The 24,400-nt window shown below is 40.2% G+C and overlaps 1 protein-coding gene and 1 pseudogene across 24 annotated transcripts in view; one reads left to right on the forward strand and one right to left on the reverse strand.

Annotated features, from left to right (window-relative positions):
* Nucleotides 1–21,547, forward strand: part of LOC147826794 (YTH domain-containing protein 1 pseudogene) — a 34,919-nt pseudogene extending 13,372 nt beyond the window's left edge.
* Pofut3 (protein O-fucosyltransferase 3) overlaps nt 1–24,400 on the reverse strand; it is a 431,777-nt gene that overhangs the window by 354,162 nt on the left and 53,215 nt on the right. The gene's annotated exons all lie outside the window — the stretch shown is intronic.

A 24,400-nucleotide genomic window follows, 5' to 3' on the forward strand; every position in this document is an offset into this window, starting at 1 on the left:
AGGAAGAGCTTCCCAAGTTTCACAACACCTCATGTTGGCTGTTCCCCATTCAGTTATCTCATGAACATCTCCATGCTCAAGTGCAATTATGTGTGCATTCACCTAGCTCCCCACCAGTCAGGAAGCCCCTCGAAAACCCATGTTGTGTTCATCTTTGCTTGAAGAAATTAACACAGTTCCAGCAATACAGTATGTACTCAAAGATATTCAGAAAATAAATAAATGCATTGTTTGGCCTTATTTCATAAAACAGTAAGACCTTAGCTTATTCTATGTTGTGGTTGGGTCAAAATGTCCCCAAAAGCCTCATGCAGTCATAAGTGGGGCTTTTCAAAGGTGGCTGGATCTAGAGTGTGTGATGCTGGGACTAGGTGTATGATGCTGGGATCAAGGGTGTATGATTACTAAATTAGCTCACTGATAGTTCTGGTTGTGGATAATGAGAAGGCCTTCCCTGAGTGTGAAGGCTACCCACTCTAAGGGTGGACACCCGGGACAGAATATAAGGGTCAGAAAGAGAGCTGCTGTGTCACCTGTCACTTGCTGCTTGCTGCTTTTGCTGCCTTCTGCCTACTGTGGACTGTTTCTCCTCTGTGATTTTTTTCTGCCATGCTACCCTGCTTTGGAGTCAACCAACTATGAACTAAAACCTCTACACACTGAGCTATGATAAATCTTTCCTCCTTTAACTTTGGGTGTCAGGTATTTTGTCTCAACAACAAGAAAAGTAACTAAGACATTCTGGCAATAAGATGTAGAGAGTAAGTAGGAAGTAAAAGTAGAAATAGTATGACAACAGCAATTACCTGTCAGGAGGACATAGCTTAAATGTGGATCCACTGAGAATTCTCAAAATAATCTTAAAATTAATTTTAAGCATTGAAATATGGGACAAGCATCTATACAACTGTCATCTGAAAGTTCTATCAGTTAAAGAGAGCAAAGAAAAAATTCAGTTCACATTCTTCCTAGCTGTAGAATTCATGACTTGTACTTCTACCCAACAAAGCCAACAGGTTTCTGTGAACATGAAAGGATCTATTAAGATAAGGATAAATAAGTGATACAAACTGATAGGAAAATCACTACTTGCCTCTCATTTACTCTGTGTAACACTTTTATTGTAATTATTTCAATATTTAAATATTTCATGGTAGACTAGTATATACTATAACCTCATTAAAATAATAAAATATAAGCAACACTTTAGTATCCAGTTATTCTTTCCAAAAAATATATAAAGTCAATGATTTTAGAAAGAATTAACAAGTTACAAGAATGGAAAATAAGATACTAAAGAAATGCTAAAGAATTAAATTCAACTTGAGCTTTAGCATGGAAGATCTTTCAGTTGGAAGTAATTTCTTGATTACTCCATGCTGATCACATTTTCATTTATTATATGGAAGCATCTTAGCAGTAAGTCATGGGAAAACACTAAGATTCATTCTAGTTCTGAGCTCATGTTAAGTCTACAAAATTACAACTAGCAAATAAATCAATAAGTCAAATGTCTTAAGCTTGTCTGAGAAACTTTATATGAATCAAATGTATAACAATAAATTAAATTCTGTTAAAGGCAGGGAAAATTACAAGTTTGCTGCTTGAGCTCATAAAATTTAATTATCTATTTTTATTTTGCTTCAAAATTTTCAAGTGTTAAAAACACTCAGATGTGGAGAGGAAATTCATACAATCTTTTCAGAGGCCAATTTAACAGTATGTATCAAAATGTTACTTTAATTTATGCACTGACACAGCAATTCAGATATTTAGAGAAATAATAGCAGATATGAGCAGAAACATATACATATGTTACAGTGATTGCTATGGTTTGGATCTGAAGTGCCCAATGTTAAGTAAAGGCTTGGTCTCCAGCCTGTGAAACTACTTGGGGGTGGGGGAACCTACATGGGGTAAGATCTGATGGAAGGAAGTCTGGCCACTGGGGACAGGTCCTTGGGACCCTGCACCCTTCCTCTCCCTTTTTTGCTTTCTGGTCACCATGAAGTAAGCAGCTACCACATGCTCCCACCAGGATGTGCTGCATCGCCACTGTCCCAAAAGCAATAGACCCAAGTGACCATGAACAGAAACCTCTGAAACCAGGAGCCAAAGTAAACCTTTTCTTCTTTAAAGTTGTTTATCTCAGGTATTTTAGCACAAAGAGAGAAAGCTGACTAACACACTAATATAACAACAACAATAAAAAGAAACAGAAATAACCAAAAAAACTTTGCAGAAGAATGATTAAATTTGGGTACATCTATTATACAGAATCAACATACTTTTAAAAATAAGAAAGTAAAATGATATAATCTAACATGAAAGTTCTGATTTAGAAAAAAAAGGACAAAATTACAGGCTGAAATCAATTATGCTTAAAAACCCTAAAAGGATACCATCATTCAGAGTGGGATAAAGCTTGCGAAAATGAATATGAAATTTCTTTTTTTCCTGGGAGACTTCTTTATTGGTCTCATTTTGTCACAAGGGATATATTCATGCATTATTTGTGTAATTTTTAAAAACCAAAAAATTTAAAACACAGAAACATCTCTCTGAAGATAAGCATAAAAATTATTCACAAACTTAGTAAAACACGTACAGGCTCATAGACATACTCCTAAAACTGCCACATCCTCCCCACTGGTATTTGGGAAATGCTACCCTTGAAATCCTGCCTGTTCATATAACTATCATATTTCCGAACTTAGGTGGAAAATTACATGACAGAGTACACTGTCAGAGAAATCTACCCAAAAGGGAAATGGGAATATTATAGCTTACTTGAACATCGACAGATGAGTGTGTTCTGCTAAAATACACCTAATGTGGGCCAGGGATTTAGCTCAGTGGTTCCGCTGCCCGCCTCGAAAGCAGAAGGACCCGAGTTTGATCCCTGGTACCAAAAAAATAAATAAATTAAATAAAATAAAATACACCTAATGAATTACTTCAGATGTAAAAGACAGATTAGCACCTGTGGTGGACTGACTAATGGTCAATTTGTAATGCCCAGCTAAACTGAATCAGCATGGTCTGTGTGTGCAGGATCCACCTGAGGATTGTTACCAATAGCCATAAAAAGAGAACTGGAGGGGAAGATCTTGGCCTGTTGATTTGCTAGGAGAAGCTTGCTGCAGATGGTTTTCCTGAGGCAAACTAGGCTGTTCTCCTCAGAGGAGGCGCTCAGGGCCTCACTATCACTGCGAATGGCTGCTGTTTTTATCAGGGGAGCTCTGATCTTCACAGTGAGCATCACTTCCTCGCTCCAATGTGGATTTCTCAGCTTGGTGGCACAAATCCTTCATCTCACTGGTGCAGGTTTTCTGGCTTCCACCACTGGCCTTTGGGCCTTCCAGGTGCAGATCCTCAATATGGACAAACATGAGGCATTGCTGTGGGCTCTAGGCAAATGGCTGGACTCAAAGAGGACATTTCCTTGGAGTCTAAGCCTTTAGCTGGACTTGTGTGGAAAACTGCTGGGATCTAGGCCCTCAGCTGAATCCTTTGGGCTTCTAGTGTGCAGTTAATCTCTTGTACTCCTTTGCATTTGACTTTTTGGGTAATTATAAAATAATCTTTTAAATTATGTGTTCTGTAATGTATTCCCTCGCCAAATACTGCTGACTACAACAGCACCCATCCTCTTGAAATGCCCTGTTAGAAAAATGCCTTATGCAATTTAGATTACAAATTGCTTGGATTTTAAAAATTAAATTGACATAAAAATAATCAAGCTCAATTCATCAAACTAAGCATCTTGAAATAGTAACACACTGATTTATTAATTGTTATGCTTTCAAATACATATTTCCTAACCTTAATTATATTTAAAACTAAATGTTGGCAATGTTGGGGTTCTTAAAATAGTGTTTGAAAAGCAGAAAAGTAGTGAAACATAATATGTCTCAATAAAATAGAAAACTAATCTATAAAGAATGCAAAAGAAATTTTCTAACTCAGTTGAAATTGAGTAAGCAATGCATAAGCCCCTAGCAAATTCTGTAACTAGGTTTTTTGTCCAGAAGGATTCTCCCCAAGCTGGGACCCTTGTAGCTGAAGGTTTTGAGGTAAAGAGTCACAAAATGCCCATACCCTAATGGTTTAGAAGCTCCTACCCTGTACCTTAATGTTCTTTTTATACTTCCTAAAGGGAGTCAGGGTGACCCAACTCATCTCAATTTGTTTAGGACTTACCCAGCTTTACCAATGAAAATCCAATAACCAAGGAATTCCCTGAATCTTAGGCAATTCAGGATACTTCGTCATTCCCAGGCTCACACTCCTGACAAAGGGGAGAAAACCTGCCCAGGCCCCTCACTAACCACAGCATAAGCAGAAGAGGCATCAACTGGGTGCCGTCAGGTTACAATACAGGATGAACATCAGAGTTTAGTCCCTTGACTGGAAAACAGAAGAATCTAAAAAACATCCTGTGCAAAAAGACAACAAACAAAAAAGAGTACAGAGCAGAAGATCCAATTTCTATGATTTCTTTAAACTCACAAAACTAACCTACAGTGACAGCAATTAGATCACTGGTTACCTGGGGTGGGAGGAAAAATCTGAGATGGTCTTACAGAGGGTCATGAGAACTTCCTGGGAAATTTTCTATATCTCATTGGGAGTAGTGGTTATAAGACATAAATAAATATAAATTAGTACAATACTTAAATGCAAAAAATACGTACTTGTCTAGCTGCAAACTTAAAATGTGTACACTTACTATATGTAAACTTCACCTTTAAAGTGCTGATTTTAACTAAAGACATTTTAACCAAAGAGATGCCTCACATATATATTATATGGCACTATTCAAAATAGCTAAGATACAGAACTAGCTAGGTGGCCAGAAACAGATGAAGGGATAAAGAAAATGTAGTGTATAACACAATGGAATATATTTCACCCAGAAAGAAGAAGGAAATCCTGTTCTTTGTTGCAAAATGGATGGAAACAGAGATCATTGTGTTAAGTGTAATAAGCCATGCACAGAAAGATAAGTACCATATGATCCTCTCATACATGGAATATAAAAAAAAAAAGTTGATCTCTTAGAAGCTGGTAGGGGAATGATAGTTACCAGAGGCTAGGAAGAACAGGATGGAGGAGAGATGGGGAAAGAGTGATCCTGGGTATGGAGTGTGCTTTTCACAGTAGGATGATTGTAGACAACCATGTACTGTACATTCCAAAACTAGGAGACAGGATTTTGAATGTTTTAACTATATAGAAATGATAAATGAGGAAATAGATATGTTTAACCTAATTTAAACATTAACATGATTAAACATTATGGGTATACAATGTGAGTATGTATTGAAACATGACACCCCATTCATATGTACTTTTATTTTTAATGTTATCAATTAAAGATAAAATTTAATTTTTTTAAAGTGTTGGTTTTAGAAAGGAGATCCTCCATTACCAAAGAGATATAGGACAGACTGAAGCAGCATCTTTCAGGGATGCTATTGGCAAGATTCCTGAGTGAGGCAGTGGGTTGGGCAGATCAAAGTCCTGTGGTTACTTTCAACTTGACATTTATAGAATTCAAAGGAGAGGCAGCACATTACCCTTCTTCCTTATCCAAAATCAATTCAAAATTCACTCAGAATTTGTGCAGTCCTTCAACAAGGGCAAATATACAGATTCCTTCTCTGGAAATATCTATAGCTAATACTCCCCCTTTTGTGCTGTTTTGTCACTGTTGTTTCTAAGAACTCATGAAAAGACTAGAACAAGAGACACAGGGAAGGGGAGGTGGTAAAGCTATCACTGTCTTTGAAGAGCACAACAGAGCAAGCGACCCATACATGCACCTTCTAGCATGGAGATCACTCCACCTGTGGGAGCCCATCCAACAAAAACAAGAAGTGGTTTTGCTTCATGAGGTTCTCTCTGTTCTGACCTTGATACTGTCTTTGATTACTTCAAGGAAATGTCTGAGAATTGGCTGAGTACTAGGAGATAGAGGTATAGACTTTGGATAGGAGGATGAAAGTACCCAAGAGGGGACCAGAGGGATCTAAGAGTGTCCTTCAATGAATCAAGTGGCACTTCCTTAGGGAAACAGTCCTGGAATGTTTGATTTTTTCCCTGATCCAAGGACACCACCATATTTCAGTTCCCCGACTCTTTTGTGATTCTAACTCCCCAGAGATTGGTTGGTATATGAGGCTGGACTGGTGATATCTGCTTTGTTTCTAAGCATCCCTGAGAGAGAGTGTGGTAGCACTCACAGGAGACATGTGCTGCTGCTGGTGGTGGCTGTGGGGGGAGGAAAGGAGCCTAACCTTTAAGCAGCCCATTGGGAGTCTTTTAGGAACTTGTTCTGAAAATTTCTCAAGTGAAAATGCCAGGAGTCTCATGCCTGATACATACTTGGCAAGGATAAGCCCCATGAGCCTTTGGGTGTGTGCATGCATGCACACACATCTCCACATGCCAAATGTCTGCTGGTTCCTGTTAGCCAGCAAAGCAGCTCTTTGCACTGAACCAACAGAGCCAAACATCTTCCCAGAATTATTTCCCGGTTGGGAAATGGGAAGTTATTGGACTGGCTCTTCCATCTAAAGGTATGCAATGAAGTCTAGTACACAGCAGAGATCCTGGCCCAGTAAAACACCAGAGCCACTTCCATCTTCTGCAACCTGAGACCCGGGCTGGCATGCAGAGGCCCCAGGCCAGACCCCCAGTCCAAGCCTGTTCCTGATGACGACCCCTGACAGCCATTGTTCGGGTTTCCACCATACCATCAGGTCCCCTCTGTGTAATAATCGAGCAGCGGGTAGTGCTGGGTGTTGTGATCTGGGCCAGTCAGATGCCAAACCTTGAAAACGAATCCTCCCCGAGTAACTCGGAGCTAGTGCTCAGTAAAAGTAATGGCACCACAGAGATATCATCGAGTTTGCGTGAAAGGAATTAAAGGATTAGAACTGGTGAATGACGTTATGTGAAAAGTACCACATTCACTGATCCAAGGTAAGAAAATTAAGGTAGAATAACAAAAGCAGGATGAAGAGGTGAGGCTGGGAAATACAAAGCACTTTTAATCTATAGCACTGGTGGAACTAGGCCAAAATGAACCAGTGAGTTATATTTGTTTTTATTAACCTATTCCCTAGGCTGAAAAGGGATTCTGGCTTAACTTTACTAAATAGCTTTATAGCAAAAGAAAAACTGCATTAACATTATTACTAAGAAAACAGAATATGTATTTCTAAAAGAAAAAAATCTTCATTTTGGATTTGGAATAACAATATGCCAAACTCAGAGGCAGTGACCTAGATCACAATCTTAGGACCAGCTCTAAACGCAGCCCTTTGAATGTCACTGGGCGGCTGCTGGGAGCTCTGAAACACAAACGCCCATCCTCACCCTTGCCTGGCCACCCCGCAAAGGCTCAGGGCAGGGCCTGGGTGATTCCTGAGTTTTCCCTGCAGACAAGACATCAAGAGGCGCATCTCCTCGGGCACATGATGCAGGCAACACAAACCCTTAAACACAGACTAAATAACGGTGCACTGTTTAAAACCCACCCTTCCTGAACGCAAGCTCATTCTCTTCGTTCTAAAGAATAGGGATGGTAAAATCTTCAATATTCCCGAAATTCTGCACCTTTGAAATCCACATTACCAAGTTAGCTTTTTGAATGGGCCTCAAATGTTAAACCAACAACATTAAATACAGGGCCAAGGAAAACAAAGTGAAGCACTGGGAATTAAGAGTAAGTCAATGAAAGGGCCGGGGATTTAGCTCAGTGGTTTCGCTGCCTGCTGTGCAAGCGCAAGGACCAGAGTTCAATCCCCGGTACCAAAAAAAAAAAAAAAAAAGAGTAAGTCAATGATGAACACTTGAAAGCCTCAAACACTGACATTCAGCAATGACCGCACAGCCAGAATTACAACTTGATCCACACGATTCACACCTTAACTACAGAGCGATGGAAGAAAACAAGAATCAGAAAATATTGGCCCCTCTGTTCCAGGGCATCACCCTTGCAGCAGGAGCACAGCCTGGGTAGTGGCTTAGACCTGGGCTATGAGTGCTGCCCTGGGCCTGGGTGTCAAGCCTGTCAAGCTAACCCCAGGAAGTACTCTTTAATGCTCTCCTATCACTCATCACGTCTGCACTGCCATCCTACAGACCCTGGGTGCCGCAGCATTGCATCAATAGGTCCATGCACAAGAGAATGGGAAAGCACAAAAGGAAAAGTATTTCACTTCCTAGGTACATAAGGAATATATACATAGGTACATGTTTATTTTCATCTTTTTTTCCAGTATTGAGGATAAACCAAAGGCTTTTGTACTGACCTATGATCCCCAGTCCTTTTCTTTTTTTTTTTATTTTGAGATAGCGTCTCACTAAGTCACTAAGTTGACCAGGCTAGGCAAACTGTGATCCTCCTGCCTCCTTCTCCCAAAGTTATAGGATTACAGGTATGTACCACCATCCCCTGCTTATATTTATTTTTTAAAATTAAAATGCTCACATTATACTATGGACTAAATTTTTATATCCCCCCACAAATTCCTATGTTTAAGTCTTCATGTAATGGTAGTGGGGGATAAGGCCATATAGGAGGTATTTCAGTTTAGATGGGGTCATGAGGGTAGAATCCCCAGGATGTGATTGCTCTCCTTGCAAATGGACAAGACCTCAGAGCTCTCAATCTTTCTACCACATGAGGACACAGCAGAAACACATCTGCAGGCCAGGAAGAGAACGCTCAGCAGACGTGATATCTGCAGCCACACTGATCTTGGGCTTACCAGCTTCTAGAACAGGGAGAGATAAACATTTGTTGTTTAGCCACCCAGCCAATCTATGATAATTTGTTACAGTAGCCCAAACTGACTAAGACACACTTATATGCTGAAGAGTATCAAATGTCTCCCTTCTCTTCCACCATCTCTGTCCTTCTCTGGTTACTCTAGCAAGGCTCTTTATTGTACCAAATAAGTGTAAGTTTAAGTGAGTAATGCAGCAGTGATGCTGTACAAAGGTATTAGTACACTCTGCCATAATACACCATTGGAAAAAAAGCAAATTTCAATACGTATGAGTAATTACTACCATAGATACATCTCATCCCCTAAAATGAGCCAAATAAGAGCTGGAGGTATAGCTCCATGGTAGAACAATTGCCTAGCATGTGCAAATCTGTAAATTCAATCCCCAGTAATATCAGAAAATGGATAAATTAAATGAGCTAAATAGAATTTGATATAAAGATAAACTCAATTCGTATGTATTATTTCCCAAATATCTGTGTTAGCTTTCTATTACTAGAGCAAATGCCTGAAATAATCAACTTATAAAGAGAAAAGGCTGATTTTGGCTCACAGTTTTGGAGGTTTCAGTCCGTGGTTAGTCAGCCATGTTGCTTCGGGCCTGTTGCATCACATCATGGTGGGAACACATGACAGAGCAAACCACTGACCTTCTGGCTGGGAAGCAAAAGAAACAGAGAGGGAGGAGCCTGGGTCCCCTTGGGGCACATCATGTAATGACTTAAAGGCCCTCACTAGACCCCACCTCTTAAAGGCTCCACCACCTCCACAGGGCCACGTTGGAGACCAGACACATATGGGCCTCTGACAGGGAACCTAAGACCACACTAGAGCAGCAGCTTCCCATTAAGGGTTATAAACTCTATAGTTATTAACCAAAGTCTAACAATCTAATCTCCTTTAACTTGACTAAACTTTCCCTTCTCTTTCCAAACAATAAATTGCCTTATTTCCTTCTCTATATTTCTAAAACTTCACCAAAGTTGAGTTAGCCACCTGCAGTGAGCTCTGTGCCTGGCTCAGAGTGCTAAGCACTTTTCAATCTCCTAGTTAAATACAAGTTATCTCTTTCCCCATCCCAAAATCCTACTAAAACAACCACATAACAAAAAGAAAAAGATAAAAACCTGCAAAAGTACAGTACTAGGGAAAAGATTCAGAGGAGAGATTTAAATGTGTTTTTTAAAAGATGGACTGGCAGACCCAAAGGAGGAAAGTGCTCTGAAAAAAGAGGAGGCACACGGGGCGTAGGAATACTTGAAAAGTGCAGGACTAGGCAGTGACAGAGACTGTGAAGGGAGGAATGGGGGGTAATAAAGATGAAGATTAATGAAAAAATCTAATTGCAGAACAATCAAGTGACAATGACTACAGCCTGTGACCAATGCACTCCCAGCCAGGAGACAGAGTTATTCCCTCCAGAGTCTTAAAATCAAAGTCTCCATATTTGGTTGAATCAGGTGTAACATGAGGTAGGGTGAGATCCAAAACTAAATAGAAGGTTCACGGGAAAATAAAGCCTCAGAAACTATCCTCCACCAGCTCCCAGAATGTTGCACCAAGGTCTGTGCGACACACACTCCCCTTCGGAAACTGAGTGGCATGGAGAAATAATCACACTAACTGTTCTGATAATGGTCTCCCGAGTGGATAGCAGGTACAATTAGCCTCTCCCAAGACCCACCAGAGACAGTAAAGGAAAAAAATTAAGTATCAGAATTTATTTTGCCAAAGAGGTATATCTTTATTGCATTCACAAAACAAAAATAAAAGAAATAAATGAAATGAAAAAGCAACATAGGAGTGTGGAGGTATACCTTTATAATTTAAGAACTCTGGAATGCTGAGGGAAGAGTACTGCAAGTTCGAGCCCAGCCTGGGCAACTTAGTGACTAATGCAAAATTTAATACAAAGGTCTGGCGATATAGCTCAGTGCAAAGGCCCTGGGTTTCAATCTCCAGTACTGAAAAAAATAAAAATAAAAAAGGCAGTATAGGAAAAACAAAAGAGAAATCTTCTAGAAATCAGAACGAAATGGCAAAGTGATGGGAAATAGAAAAAATTTAAAATGTAGGGAATTAACCAGGAGCCCAATATCTACTTGATAGTAGTTTTAAAAATATAGATCAGAAAACATGACTAAGACCATGCCAATACACACATATTCAGAGCTGAATTACAGAGCTTCCGGACTAAAGGTTTACTAAGTGCCATGGAAGGAAAAGTCAAAAGATGTCATGTATTCTTTCTCATCTCTGGGACAAAATAGCTGATGCCTACAACTTAAAGGAGAGGTGTATTCTGGCTCACATTTTAGAAGTTTCAGTCCTTACCTGTTGGCCAGTTTCAGGCAAAAGTGGTTAGGTGGAAAGGTCTCAGTGGAGGAAAAATCTGCTCACCTCATAGTAGACAGGAAGTAGAGACATAGTCATGGGAGGAGACAGGAAGGGAAATAAACCCTTTCAGGTCACGTGACTCGCCTCTCTACCAGACCTGACTTCCTAATAAAAATTCAGCTACAATGCTTCCATAATACTATCAGTTCCCAAACACATGAAGCTTTGGGGGCCATTTTAGATCTAAATCATAACATCAGCCAAGGGTGGTGGTACATGCCTGTAATCTTGGCACTCACTCAGGAGGCTGAGGCAGGAAGATCACCATGAGTTCAAGGCCAGCCTTGGCTACATAGTGAGTTCAAGGCCAGTCTGAACTACATAGCAAATCCCTATCTCAAAGAACCAAAAATTAATTAATTTAAAAAACATAACATCATGTCAGCATCAATTTTTTGGAAACTGGTTATTTATAAAGGAATGGGAAGCAGAATACTAGTAGGTACAAAAAGTAATGACCTGAGATAAAGATTAACTCACTTCCAGATACTAATGTTCTTTGGTTAGTATATATGGTACTTTTCCTTCAAAGACACAGACAGCATGTCTACCCCAAATCAACAGTCCAACATACTTTAACTACCTAAAGTGGCCTGTGCAAATTACTAGCCCAAAGTTATGTAAAAAGTAATCAAAGTCACATCACACTTCTAGAAGACAATGGAGTAAAGCCTTTGAAGTTCTGAGGAAAATGAGTGTTCGATTCCAAACTCCCTTTCCACCCTTCTGAGAAAATGATTAGAAGACTGGCTACAGCCACTCAAGAGGAGCAAATCAAGATAGGAGAAAACGTGGGACTGAGAACACAGGAAATCCATCATAACATAGAAAAAGCACATGACAAAAATTCTGCAAGATACTCCCAAGCGCAAGGACCCGACTTCAATCCCTGGTACCAAAAAAAAAAAAAAAATTCCTCAGGATAGTTAGAGCTCCACGATCAGAATGTTCAGGAACACTCATCATGGTTAAAGAGTAATGAATTTAGCTTAAAGGAGGAAGATTTTTATGAGGAGGTCTGCAGTACAAATGACCCCTGGGGTAAAATAAAATTGGTGGGTGGCCATGTTAGACCATTAATTACTTTATCTAAAATATATTTATAATTACATGTGGTGTGTGATATACCTGATAGAACACTTGAAATTAATGATAAGTAATTAATAAAATCTCAGACATTTTTAAAAGACAATGATTAATTCTAGATACAAAAATGAAAATATAATCAGTGTCTGTATATCAAGCAATATTTTCATAGTAATAATAATGTAAACGACACCAGTAAAATGATATAATGTTTATAATTTATTGAAAGTAATGGGAGGAGGAGGATGTATTCAGGAATAATCAAATCCAAAAAAGAGGGAATCGATGGGTGTTGAAACTGAGTGAAGATAAGGACACTTTTCATTCCATCTGTTCTTGTTTGCATATAAAAATTGCCATGATGAAAGTTGAGATTATAACAACTTATATTTTAATCAATGATTTCTGAGGTAATAAAATTTATCTATATTACACTGGAGGACTGCAGAAATATGTGCCTGAGGAAATTCATTAAAAATAAATAAAATAATTACTTGTCTTAAGGAATAAAAGTATGGCTTGGCATAGTGGCACTTGCCTGTAATTCCAGCACTGGGGAGGCTGAGGCAGGAGGACTGTCACGAGTTCAGGGCCAGCCTGGGTTACAAGGTGAGTTGAAGGCCAGCCTGAACTACATACTGAGACCCTGTCCTAAAATAATAAATAAATAAATTAAAACTAAAAAATAAAGATAAAAATATAGACACATTTAGAAATATGAACATAAATTCCAGGAGAAAACAAACTACCTTTTTGATTAAAAAATTATTTGATATTTTCAAGTATTACTTTGGTAAAAACTAAATTAATAGAATTCTTTGTCTTCTTAAGGTATTTTTGTTATGATGGTAACAACTTCAACACCTTTTTTCCTGTATCTAATGAAATAATAGGATCAAGGGGCGAAAGCTGAGCATTTTAAAAAGCATCACTGGAGAACAGTAGAACTCAGCAGACTGCTCCACCTCGAGGTTTCACTATGCACAGTGCCCTCTAGTGCTGCCTCGTGGGAAACCATCTGGAATTCTGTACAATGGAAAATTTTTAAATTTTATTTTAGTTTGTCAGTAGGTATGGAGGGCATAATGTTTACACTTCTTGTCTTCAGTTGGTACATGGACTTAACACATCCCAATTCCTTGTTTTTATGCCTTTACCTCCCCTCCTTCCCTCTCTGGATCCCCTTTGTGAAAGATCACTATATTTCCTGTTATCACTTTTATTTTGCTCTTTATTTTCATTCTGGGCTTCTCATGTAAGAGAAACCACATGCCATTTAAGCTTGTGTATACTAGAAATGTACTCAACTCTTCAAATGCCACATTCTAGCTTCTTTTTGGATCATGCATTGTTCCCGTGTGGTCAGTCTCCTATTTCCTGGACCCAGAATTCAGGCTGGAATCATTCGTTTCATTGTATGGCTTAATTATGGACTCAAAAGGTTTTGAGGAGTATCCTGGGACCTAATTAGTGATTAAGTAATAATGAAATGTGTCCCAACTTCCAAACAACAAGAACTTCTGGTCCTCAGCTCCTAGACAGCAGCTGCTTCAGAGCCAAATACAGTGCTGGACAGAGTCGGACACACTCTCGTCCTCAGTGCACAGGCTATGCTTGCATTCAGGGTTCATTTCGTCACCTGTGGGCAATCTGAAGTGTTCTTTTAATAGGAGTGTGACAGTGTTATCATTAACAGCTGCGTGAACCACATTACCAAATGAAAAATCAGAAAGAAAATCAGTGTAGCCAAAAGAAGGGGGCAAGAGGAAGGAGGGGCAGCAGAACAGGCTGAGTTGGTGCAGGTGGATGAGCTGCAGTCTTCTGTGGGGGTCCAGGTACACGTCAGGATGTTCAAGTGGAGCTTGAGAGAAGTGAAGCTATTTGAAGACATTTTGGAAACATTCTCAGTATTTAGGAAACACCGGAAAATCAAAAGAATGTAAAGAGTTATGTCTCCCAAAATGCTGCTGGGACTCACTTCCGGGATATTATCCTCCGCTCTTAGGTTATAGAGTAAGCACCCTGGCCACCACTGACTTCAGTTCTTGGTTTCTCAGCTGTTGCTTCTCCAGCCCAGGCTGCAGACTGCCCTCCTCACCGGCCTTGCTGATCACCAGAGAGGGGCAGGTCTGGCGTTCCTGGCCCAGGACGGTCAGTGTCTACAGGAAGGGCAGATGTGGGCTCCACCTCTACTCTTGCTTAGAAGAGCTCACAAAGACTTTCCTTTTCAGTAGCTCTATTCAAGGCCAGAAATTCTGTAACTAGCTCCAAAGTGATTGTAATTCTGCCTTCTGCTCTGTGAGCAAAGACCCTAATCCCCTACCTTGGTTTTCATTTAATTAACACTTTGGCCAGGAAAATCTCACAATAAAAATCAAAAGGACAATTCTGACAATTTTTGACCTCAGAGGCATACCAAATAGAATGTGAACATTTCAAATTCTGCGTCTTTGCTGGCAATTTGAGATTACAAACTGTCAGCCTAAAATGAAGTATCTTATTATTTATGGTTTGATTAATGTCTCAAAAACCAATAAATTGGCCTGGGGATTTAGCTCAGCGGTTTCGCCGCCTGCTGCGCAAGCGCAAGGACCCAAGTTCGATCCCCGGTACCAAAAAAAAAACAAAAACTAAAAACCAATAAATTATGAACAGGGCATCAGAACTGGGCCTCAAGCTTATCAAGTATGCAAAGAAATACTCTGCCACTGAGCTGTGTACTCCCAGGTATAATTCTGAACCTGCCAATTTTCACACAATTGAAAAGGGTGTATTTGTCTTCAGGCACAAGAAAAGCATACTATTTGACACATACTGAAGAGGGTATATCTATCTACAGGCACAATAAGTGAAAAGTAGCCACTGCCAAAATCTTTTTTAAAAATCACCAGAGTATATGAGAACGAATGTGGGCTTTTGAACCAGAGGAATTAGGGTTAAAAATAAAAATTCAGTTTAGCCACCTGTGATTTGAAACTTATTACTATAACTTAGCCACAGCACCCTCATGCTTCAAATGAGGAACATACTGACCATATCACACTATTCTTTACTTCTTCCTTTCTAACTAAACAGTCTGACAAACTGGATTTACTAACCTCAAAGACAAAGGGCTCCACTCTTGCAGCTCTCTGCTGCCCCCTGTTGTCAGATCACTGCTTTACCACAAAAAATCTCATTCCAGGTAGTACTGGCAAAGTGCAGCAATTATTGACAGCCTTCTATATGCTGGGCACTGTGCTGTTTTAGAAATACAGAAGCAATGGGGCTGGGGATTTAGCTCAGTGGTTCTGTCACCTGCTTTGCAAGCCCAAGGTCCCGAGTTCGATACCCATTACAAAAAAAAAGAAATACAGAAGCAAAGCTGGGCATGGTGGTGCATTCCTGCAATCCTACTTTGGAGGCTAAGGCAGGAGGATCTCAAGTTCAAGGTCAGCCTGGGCAATTTAGCTAGACCCAGTGTCAAAATAAAACATCTGAGGATGTGTTCTGTGCAAGACCCTAGAGCCAATTCCTAGTATGAGAGGGGCAGGACACAAATTACAGAAAATACTAGTCAGCAAGTTGGAAAAATCCCAACTGTCATGGAGCTTGCAATACAGTAGAAAAGAGAAGTATCGGTCAAATAATCATGTAAGTAACTGTAACAGCAGAACTCAGAAGTGTTATAAATGCTAGGAGAGCTTTTGAGCTTGCCAGGGAAGTCAAAATAGGTTTTGGTGACAGACTGAGATTGAAGAATGAGTGGAAGTGGCAGAACAGAGAGGGAAGGAACTTTGCAGGGAGAAGCAGCATGTGTTGTAAGCTCTGTGGTGGGAACCAAAAGAAAATCAGTGTAGCCAAAAGAAGGGGGCAAGAGGAAGGAGGGGCAGCAGAACAGGCTGAATTGGTGCAGGTGGGTGAGCTGCAGTCTTCTGTGGGGATCCAGGTACACGTCAGGATGTTCAAGTGGAGCTTGAGAGAAGTGAAGCTATTTGAAGACATTTTGGAAACATTCTCAGTATTTAGGAAACACCGGAGAATCAAAAGAATGTAAAGATGTGTTAGAAACCCTGACAGGTGAAGGAGAGGAAGCCCCAGTGATGCCTCTTAGTCTCCTGACTCACATAACAGTGGACACTGGTGACTGTGACCTTTCCAGTGGGCACCAGGCCCACAGTAGTTACTCAGGCACGGCGCTCAGAAGAGAGGCCTGGCGTGAAGGCAGAAGGCTTTGTGTTACCTGCAGGTCAGCTGCAGCCTGGGTCAGGGAGGAGCCCCACCCCCACCCCAAGCCAGCACTCTCAACACTGAGCAGTCTCAGGCCATTCTGTGCTGCTCCAACAGCATGCCACAAACTGAGGAACTTACACAGAAATGCATTTGGCTCCTGTTTCTAGACACCAGCAAGTCCAAGAGGGAGGGGATACGTGTAGTGAGGGTCTGCATGCTAGGGGAGTACATGATGGACCAAGAGAACAGAGCAAGAAAGGGTTGAGCTCACTTTTACAACAGATCTACTCCCAAGATAACAAACCCACTCCTGTGACAGAGATGTTAATCCACTCACCAGGGCCAAGGCTTCATGACCTAATCACCTCTCATGAGGTCTCACCTCTCAACACTGTTGAGACTAAGAGGGGACTAAGTTTCCAACACAAACTTTTAAAAAACTGAGTGTATGCTTGCAATACAGAATAGTTACAATCATTTGGGGGTGTGCATATATGCATGTATAGAAGGTACTCTGATTATTTTCCATTCCTTTACCCCTTCTCCCCACACTTCCCTCTCCCCTGGTACCCTTCCCCATTTCCAAAAAGTCTACCTCTTTGTTTCCTATTATCTCTCCTTTGTTTTACACTTTTATTTATTTATATTTTAAGTTTCTCATATATGAGAAAATCATGCTATATTTAACTTTGTGTGTCTGACTTATTTCTCTTAACATTACTGTCTTAAGTTCCATTCATTTTCCTCCAAATAACATAATTTCATTCTTTATAGCTGAGTAATATTCCATTTTGTGTATCAACCACATTTTCTTTACCTATTTGTCTGTTGATGGGCATCTAAGCTATGTCCAGAGTTCAGCTACTGGCAATATATGAGCTTCCAGGAACACATTCAAACTACAGGAGGCTCTAGGGGACTTCTGAGGGGTAAGACCTCAAGATGGGCTGTTGGGAACTTTTTAGAGTTGGGGAGAGGGGCAGATGTTTTACAGTGATTGAGATTGTTACTGCCATTCAGTGGGAGGGAACCAGGGATATCGGGCTCCATGCAGAGCACAGCACAACTGAGAGAAGAAATGCTCCATGTCCCACATGTCATAAAAATTTTAAAACTGTTTTTAATTATCTGAGCAAAGAATCTCACCTCATCTTACATATAAATAGCAAAGCTTGTATTTCTTGCACAGTTTTAACTTACAGGACTTTCCCAAGAATGTAAGAACTTTCCAGGAATGTAAGAATTATGTAAATTAAGGAAGAAGTGGACAGTCCCTGCACTATTCACCAGTTCAAAAGCTCAAACCAGTGTTCATGGTGAGTGACTGCCAGTCCCACCATCCTGTGTTCATCGACAGTGCAGGGTCTCTGTGAAGAACACACTCATTCTCCATCAGTGATGCCAAATGGCTACATCAGTATGCCTTCTAATACTCAAGCACATATATATTGAAATATTTATTAAATATAAATTATTTCCCTTTATGCTATAGACAGGGTGGTATGTATTTTTATTGCAAATTATTATAAGAAATGGGCATTTAGCTGGGCATGGTGGCACATTCCTATAATCCCAGCCTTTGGCAGGCTAAGACAGGAGGATTGACATGAGTTTGAGGCCAGCCTGGACTACAGTGAGTTCAAGCTTGAGCTACATAATGAGACCCTGTATCAAAAAAAGAAATGGGCATTTAGAATGACAGGACTGCAAACAACCTATTTTCTAAGAAGAAAATCTACAGCTTATGAGAAACAGAGGGCCTTGGACTGACACATGATGAATTCCAATACTCAATGGCCTGCTCAAACAGGGTATCCTTGCAAAAGTAGGAAAGGAGGAGGAAAACTAGAAGTGCTAGATTGGAAAAGTAAAGAAAAGGTTTTTCAGGAAAGAGTGTAGTCAAGTACTACTAAGGAGTCTAATTTGACAAGGACTGGGAAATGCCTTCCTCTTTCCAGCAGTATGGAGGATTCAGCAGCAGGGATATCTTGGAGGAATGGGCCAGAGCCAGAATATAGAATTAGGAAGTGGGTAAGGGGTGGGGTGAGAAGGTTGAAATCACTATGATGGGCTTCTTGAGGAATTTGGTTGTAAAGGAGGAACACTAGAAAGCAATGGGAAGATGAAATGGAAGGGGTTTTATTGTTTTGTTTTTTTGTGTGTGTGTTGTTTTGGAAAAGATTTTTCTACTGTATCAGTAAGCTTTCCCACTGCTGGGACAAAATGCCCAATATACACAACTTATAGGAGGAAATGGTTTATTTTGCTCATGGTTTCAGTGATTTCAGTCCATGGTTGGTTGGCTCCATTGCTGTGAGGTGAGGCAGAACATGATGGTGGAAGGATATTGTGGACCAATGCTTCTTGCCTTGTGGCAGCTGAGAAGCAAAGAGAAGAGGGAAAAGCCAGAGACGAAGGCACCAGGGATAAGATATCGTGCCCAAGATCACACCTCCACAACCTACCCAGAAATACTCAGAGGTGTTTTATTAATCTCCTAAGGATCTCTCAAGCCAATCAAATTGACAGTCAAAATTAAGCATCACATCTACTTACAAGGAATTATTGAAAGATACTGTAAATTATTTAAAAAACTGTAAATGATTAAATGTGAAACTTACTACAGTAAAAGACACATTGCCAATGACAGGATAAGCAAGTTCAAAGTGACAGAGAATATATTGAGATTTTGAGGGGGATTAATGGGAATGTGTTTTTTACTATAATAAAATTTTTAACTTAAGCATTCACCATAGTTTATGGTGTCATTCCTCAAAGATCAAACATTTACAGCAATTCATGTCAAATAAAAACATGCAGTGTTTCTTCATCTACCTTACTCACCAGATCTGGCACTGTGCAACTTCTGGCTCTTCCCCAAAGTTAAAATGTGCATGAAAGGTAAACACTTTGAGTCAATTCAGGACATCAAGGCAAGTAAGACATTCATGACAGGGTCATTTCAGGAGCGGGATTGTTTTGTGCAGGAACCCAGCTCCATTTTAGCACTGGCCTCCTTCACCATCTGTTTCTCTCTGCTCCATTTTACCCGGCCTGGATCTGAGCCCAAGCAGGAAGCTTGCACCTCAACCACTGGAGACGGGAGTGGAAGGAGATGGAGAACTCAATGTTCTAGATGATATTTTAACTGAAGTCCCAGAACAGGATGATGAACTCTATAATCCAGAGAGTGAACAAGATAAAAACAAGAAAAAGGGATTGAAAAGAAAAAGTGACCAAATAGAATCTACTGATGCCAAGCAACAAAAGCCTTCTGCCCATTCAAGACAATTGATTGCTAAGCCCCTAAGCTCATCTGTTAGCAATAACAAAAGAATTGTTAGTACAAAAGGAAAGCCAGTTGCAGAATATAAAAATGAGGAATATCAAAGATCTGAAAAATTAAGTGTCTAGATGCTGATCGGAAATCTATCAAGCAGTGCCTCCTGAGAACCTTATAAGAGTCAGCCTGAGAAAACTTGTCTATGTAAAAGAGATCCTGAGAAGAGGGCCAAATCTCCTATACCAGATGTTTCTGAGAGAATTGGGCTAGAAACTGATAGACGTGCAAGCAGATCCAGCCAGTCATCTAAGGAAGAAGTGAACTCTGAAGAACATGGCTTTGACCACGACACTGGCAGCAGTGGTTCTTCTGATGAGCAAGGCAACAATACTGAGAATGAGGAGGAAGGAGTGGAGGAAGATGTAGAGGAAGAAGAGGACGTGGAAGAAGATGAAGAGGAAGAGGAGGAGGCAAATGAAGAGGAGGAGGAGGAAGAAGAGGAAGAAGAAGAATATGAACAAGATGAGAGACCAGGAGGAGGAGGGAAATGATTATGACACTCAAAGTGAGGCCAGTGACTCTGGTTCTGAATCTGTTTCCTTCATGGATGGATCTGTCAGGTCTGGTTCAGGCACAGATGGATCAGACGAGAAGAAGGAAAGAAAGAGAGCTAGAGGCACATCATCAATCATTTTTGATAGGAGTGGAAGCTCTCCATCAGAATTATATGCAGGTTCAGAAAAGAAGCATGAGAAATTATCATCTTCCGTTTGTGCTGTCCGAAAAGATCAAACTAGTAAACTCAAATATGTCCTTCAGGATGCAAGATTTTTCCTCATAAAGAGTAACAACCATGAGAATGTGTCTCTTGCCAAAGCTAAAGGCATGTGGTCCATACTGCCTATAAATGAGAAGAAGTTAAATCTTGCATTTAGATTTGCAAGGAGTTTTATCTTAATATTTTGTCAGGGAAAGTGGAAAATTTCAAGGCTTTGCAAGACTTTGTTCAGAATCTCAGCATGGAGGGTCTCCTATACAATGGGTGCTTCCAGCAGGAATGAGTGCAAAAATGCTAGGTGGTGTCTTTAAAATTGACTGGATTTGCAGGTGTGAATTACCCTTCACAAAGTCAACTCATCTCACCAATCCTTGGAAGGAACATAAACCAGTAAAGATTGGTCGTGATGGACAGGAAATTGAACTTGAATGTGGAACCCAGTTTTGTCTTCTATTTCCCCCCAATGAAAAGTATTAACTTGTATCAGGTCATTCATAAAATGCATCACAAGAGAAGAAGGCATTCTCAGCCCAGATCAAGAGGATGTCCACCCTGTCAAGAACCAGTCCAGGATGTGGGAAGGCACTGACCAGAAGATTATGATATTCATAACAGCAGAAAGAAACCAAGGATTGACTATCCCCTTGAGTTTCACCAGAGACCAGGGTATTTAAAGGATCCAAGATACCAAGAAGTAGAGAGACGATTTTCAGGAGTTTGCCGAGATGTGTTTTGAAATGGGTCCTCCTACAATGACTATGTGAGGGAATTTCATGACATGGGACCACCACCACCATGGCAAGGAATGCCCCCTTATCCAGGAATGGAACAGCCTCCACACCAGCCTTACTATCAACACCATGCTCTACCTCCTCAAGCTCATCCCCCTTACTCAGGACATCATGCAGTACCACATGAAGCAAGATACAGAGATAAACGAGTACATGATTATGATATAAGGGTTGATGATTTCCTTTGTCACACACAAGCTGCTGTCAGTGGTCAGAGAAGTAGACCCTGTGAAAGAGACCAGGAGTGGGCGCAAGACCACCCTAGAGATAACAGAAGAGACAGAGAGTGAGATAGAGGACAGGACCGAGAAAGAGAAAGAGAGAGACTTTGTAACCAGGACAGAGACCGAGGGAAGAGAGGTCGATATCGAAGAAAAGAGTTTTGGGAAGCACTGATTGAAGATGGAAAAAAAATCTTCTATTTTGTGTGTGTGTGTGTGTGTGTGTGTGTGTGTGTGTGTTTACAAGTAGTTTATTTTCAGCTGTCTACTTAAAGTTCATTGTGTAGAAGGATTTACTATCATCCTCTTTGTTCCAAGCATTCAGTATAATAAGAACTGGAAAAACACAAATCTGCCAAAAATGCAATTAACAGTTGAGTTTGTCGCTTTTATTGAGGCAGAATGGAACAGTCCAAGAATTTAAATATTGACTCATTCTCCATAAATGCTCATCGTATAGTGTTTTCATCTTAGAGTTATTTTTTGTTGTTGTTTTTCTTTTCAGTCTCTATTGATAACTGCCATGGTATTTTGCTTTGATGTATTTCCACATGCAGTTGCACACAGCTCGGTAAAAATAATGCTTCTATCAAGTATGCAAATACTGGAGTATGATGGTTTGTATGGCAGTGTTGTAGCAGCCTCTTGGTTTTTCCTTTTTTATAAACTTAAGACACTTTTTATTTTTCATTAATCTTCAATGATGAGAGCAATATTCAGAAGACGTTGCTATCTAATTTTTAATCTTTTTAAATACAAAATTCCAATGTTCAGTAGCATGATTGCTCCTATTGTTTAGCCTTCCCCTCTAAATTGTATACATTGGCCTGGAATGTTCACAACTTGATTGCGAGGCAGCAGAAGATAATTACCATATTCTATGTTGCTGTTGTTTTATATAAAATAAATTAGTAAAGATTGAAAAAAAAAATACACTCATGAAAGAGGACTTCCAGAACTGCTTCAGAAAGTTGCAAGAATGATAGAATGATAGGATGAGTGTGTTCAAAGCGAGAGGGAGTATTTTGAGGAGGATTAATGGCAAAGTGACTTTTATAGTAATAAATTTTTAAAGTTTAAATATTCATCATATTATTTGATAATTATTAGATCACTTCATATGTTTGTGAATGTGGCCTTTACTTCTTCAGTGATAAATGGTGACCCGGGGTATCTTCACTAGTCAGAGAGGAAGGGAAGAAGGCGGCATTATGGGCAGCACTTGGAAGTGGAACCCCAATTCTACTGGCCCTAGTCACACACAGTACAGCATTTAGAGAGCCCATAAAACTCACTTATTGGATTTTATGAAAGTAAATGCAAGTCTGTGAGTTCTGAATTAATCCCTCACACTCAAGCTTCCTATGAGCAGGTGAATAGGTAAGGAAGTTACAGAGACTACCCCAACTCAGCCTGTTGTCAAAGACAAAAAGGTTGTTTAAGATATACAGTATTACACAGGGCTGACACTATAGCTCAGTGATAGAACACTTACTTGTCTAGCATTCACAAAGCCCTGGGTTTGGTCCTCAGCACCACAAAAGGCAAAGAAAAATTTACTTAATGAGCCATATGCTTAAGATTAGTGATATTCATGAATGTTATATCTCAATTTAATAGTTTTCTTTAAGAACACTATCATAAGCATGCCTCAACTTTAGAAACTCCATGTCTCTGAAGATCACTCTTTAAAGGGACTACAGATTTTAAAGTGGATTCTGATCATACAAAGTATTGCCTACGTCCATAAACAATATTGAATTAATAGGAAAATGGGAAATCATGAAAAATAAGGACTGTCTCTATTCCATTTTAGTGCTAAATATTTTCTTTAAAGTGCTCCCCATGAGCTCAGTGATCTTGTCTAATCAGCTAGAGTGGCGTTAGGAAAGAAACCAGAGCAAGTATGCAGAGAAGCTGTAGAAAAAGGTGCCTGTTCAGACACTAGATTACAAAATTTCCTCACACAGACTCATATACTCAGAGGAAACCAAGTGTACGGACTGTTTGACTAATCCAGTTTTTCTCAGAATCTAGACTCTTCCAGTGGGAATAAAGGAAAATCAGTACGTAGCTTCAAGCCAACCTAACACAAAACCTTGAGACCATCCTGTTAGGTAATATCCATTGTCTCTAGGGTAAAACATTTGTCTTTCAGATTTCTCAGATCCCACCACCTTCCTCAACTGTTCTTCACAAGGTACCTGTCAAGGGAAAGGAGATCCTGAGAACGGTGTCATTTCTGCCCTCTGGTTTCTCTACCTCTGGGTCACTTGTCCTCTGCCACACCCTATGGAATCCTCCATCAACAACTCCACCCCATCAGTGCCCACTGAGGGCACATCTCTCTGGGATAAGGCTATCAATTGAACAAATGAGACCCTTGTAAGAGTGACTGAGGCAGCAACTGGAGAGGATGCTGGGATTGCAGATTAAAGACACACTCTCCAGATGAATGAGTTCACAGTCGCCCTACAGCTGATCTCTACCATAACTCACTCTGCCTAAGGCTTGGCCAAGTATAGTGTAACAAGAGTGGTAGAACCTCTTCTCACCTCCTAAAATTTCTGCAACCTTCCATAACCCTGCTAATTACAGCCTAGTGTTTAATTCACCTGGGGGTGGGGGAGTAAAGAGAAGGAGAAGAAGGAGGGGGAAGGGAAGGACAATGAGGACAACCACCATCACCACAACCAAACAAACAGGAAAGAAATTCAATTACCTCTTTCTTTCCTTCCCATCATCACTGGTGCCTAGCTGACAACACCGAAGAGAGAGACCAGACATACCCTGGTTTTCTGATCAGTGTCACTGATGACTCCAGGAAG

This window comes from Heterocephalus glaber, unplaced genomic scaffold (assembly GCF_053883595.1).
Source record: "Heterocephalus glaber isolate CG9 unplaced genomic scaffold, H.glaber_assembly_v1.0 deba00001461, whole genome shotgun sequence".
NCBI lineage: Eukaryota > Metazoa > Chordata > Mammalia > Rodentia > Bathyergidae > Heterocephalus > Heterocephalus glaber.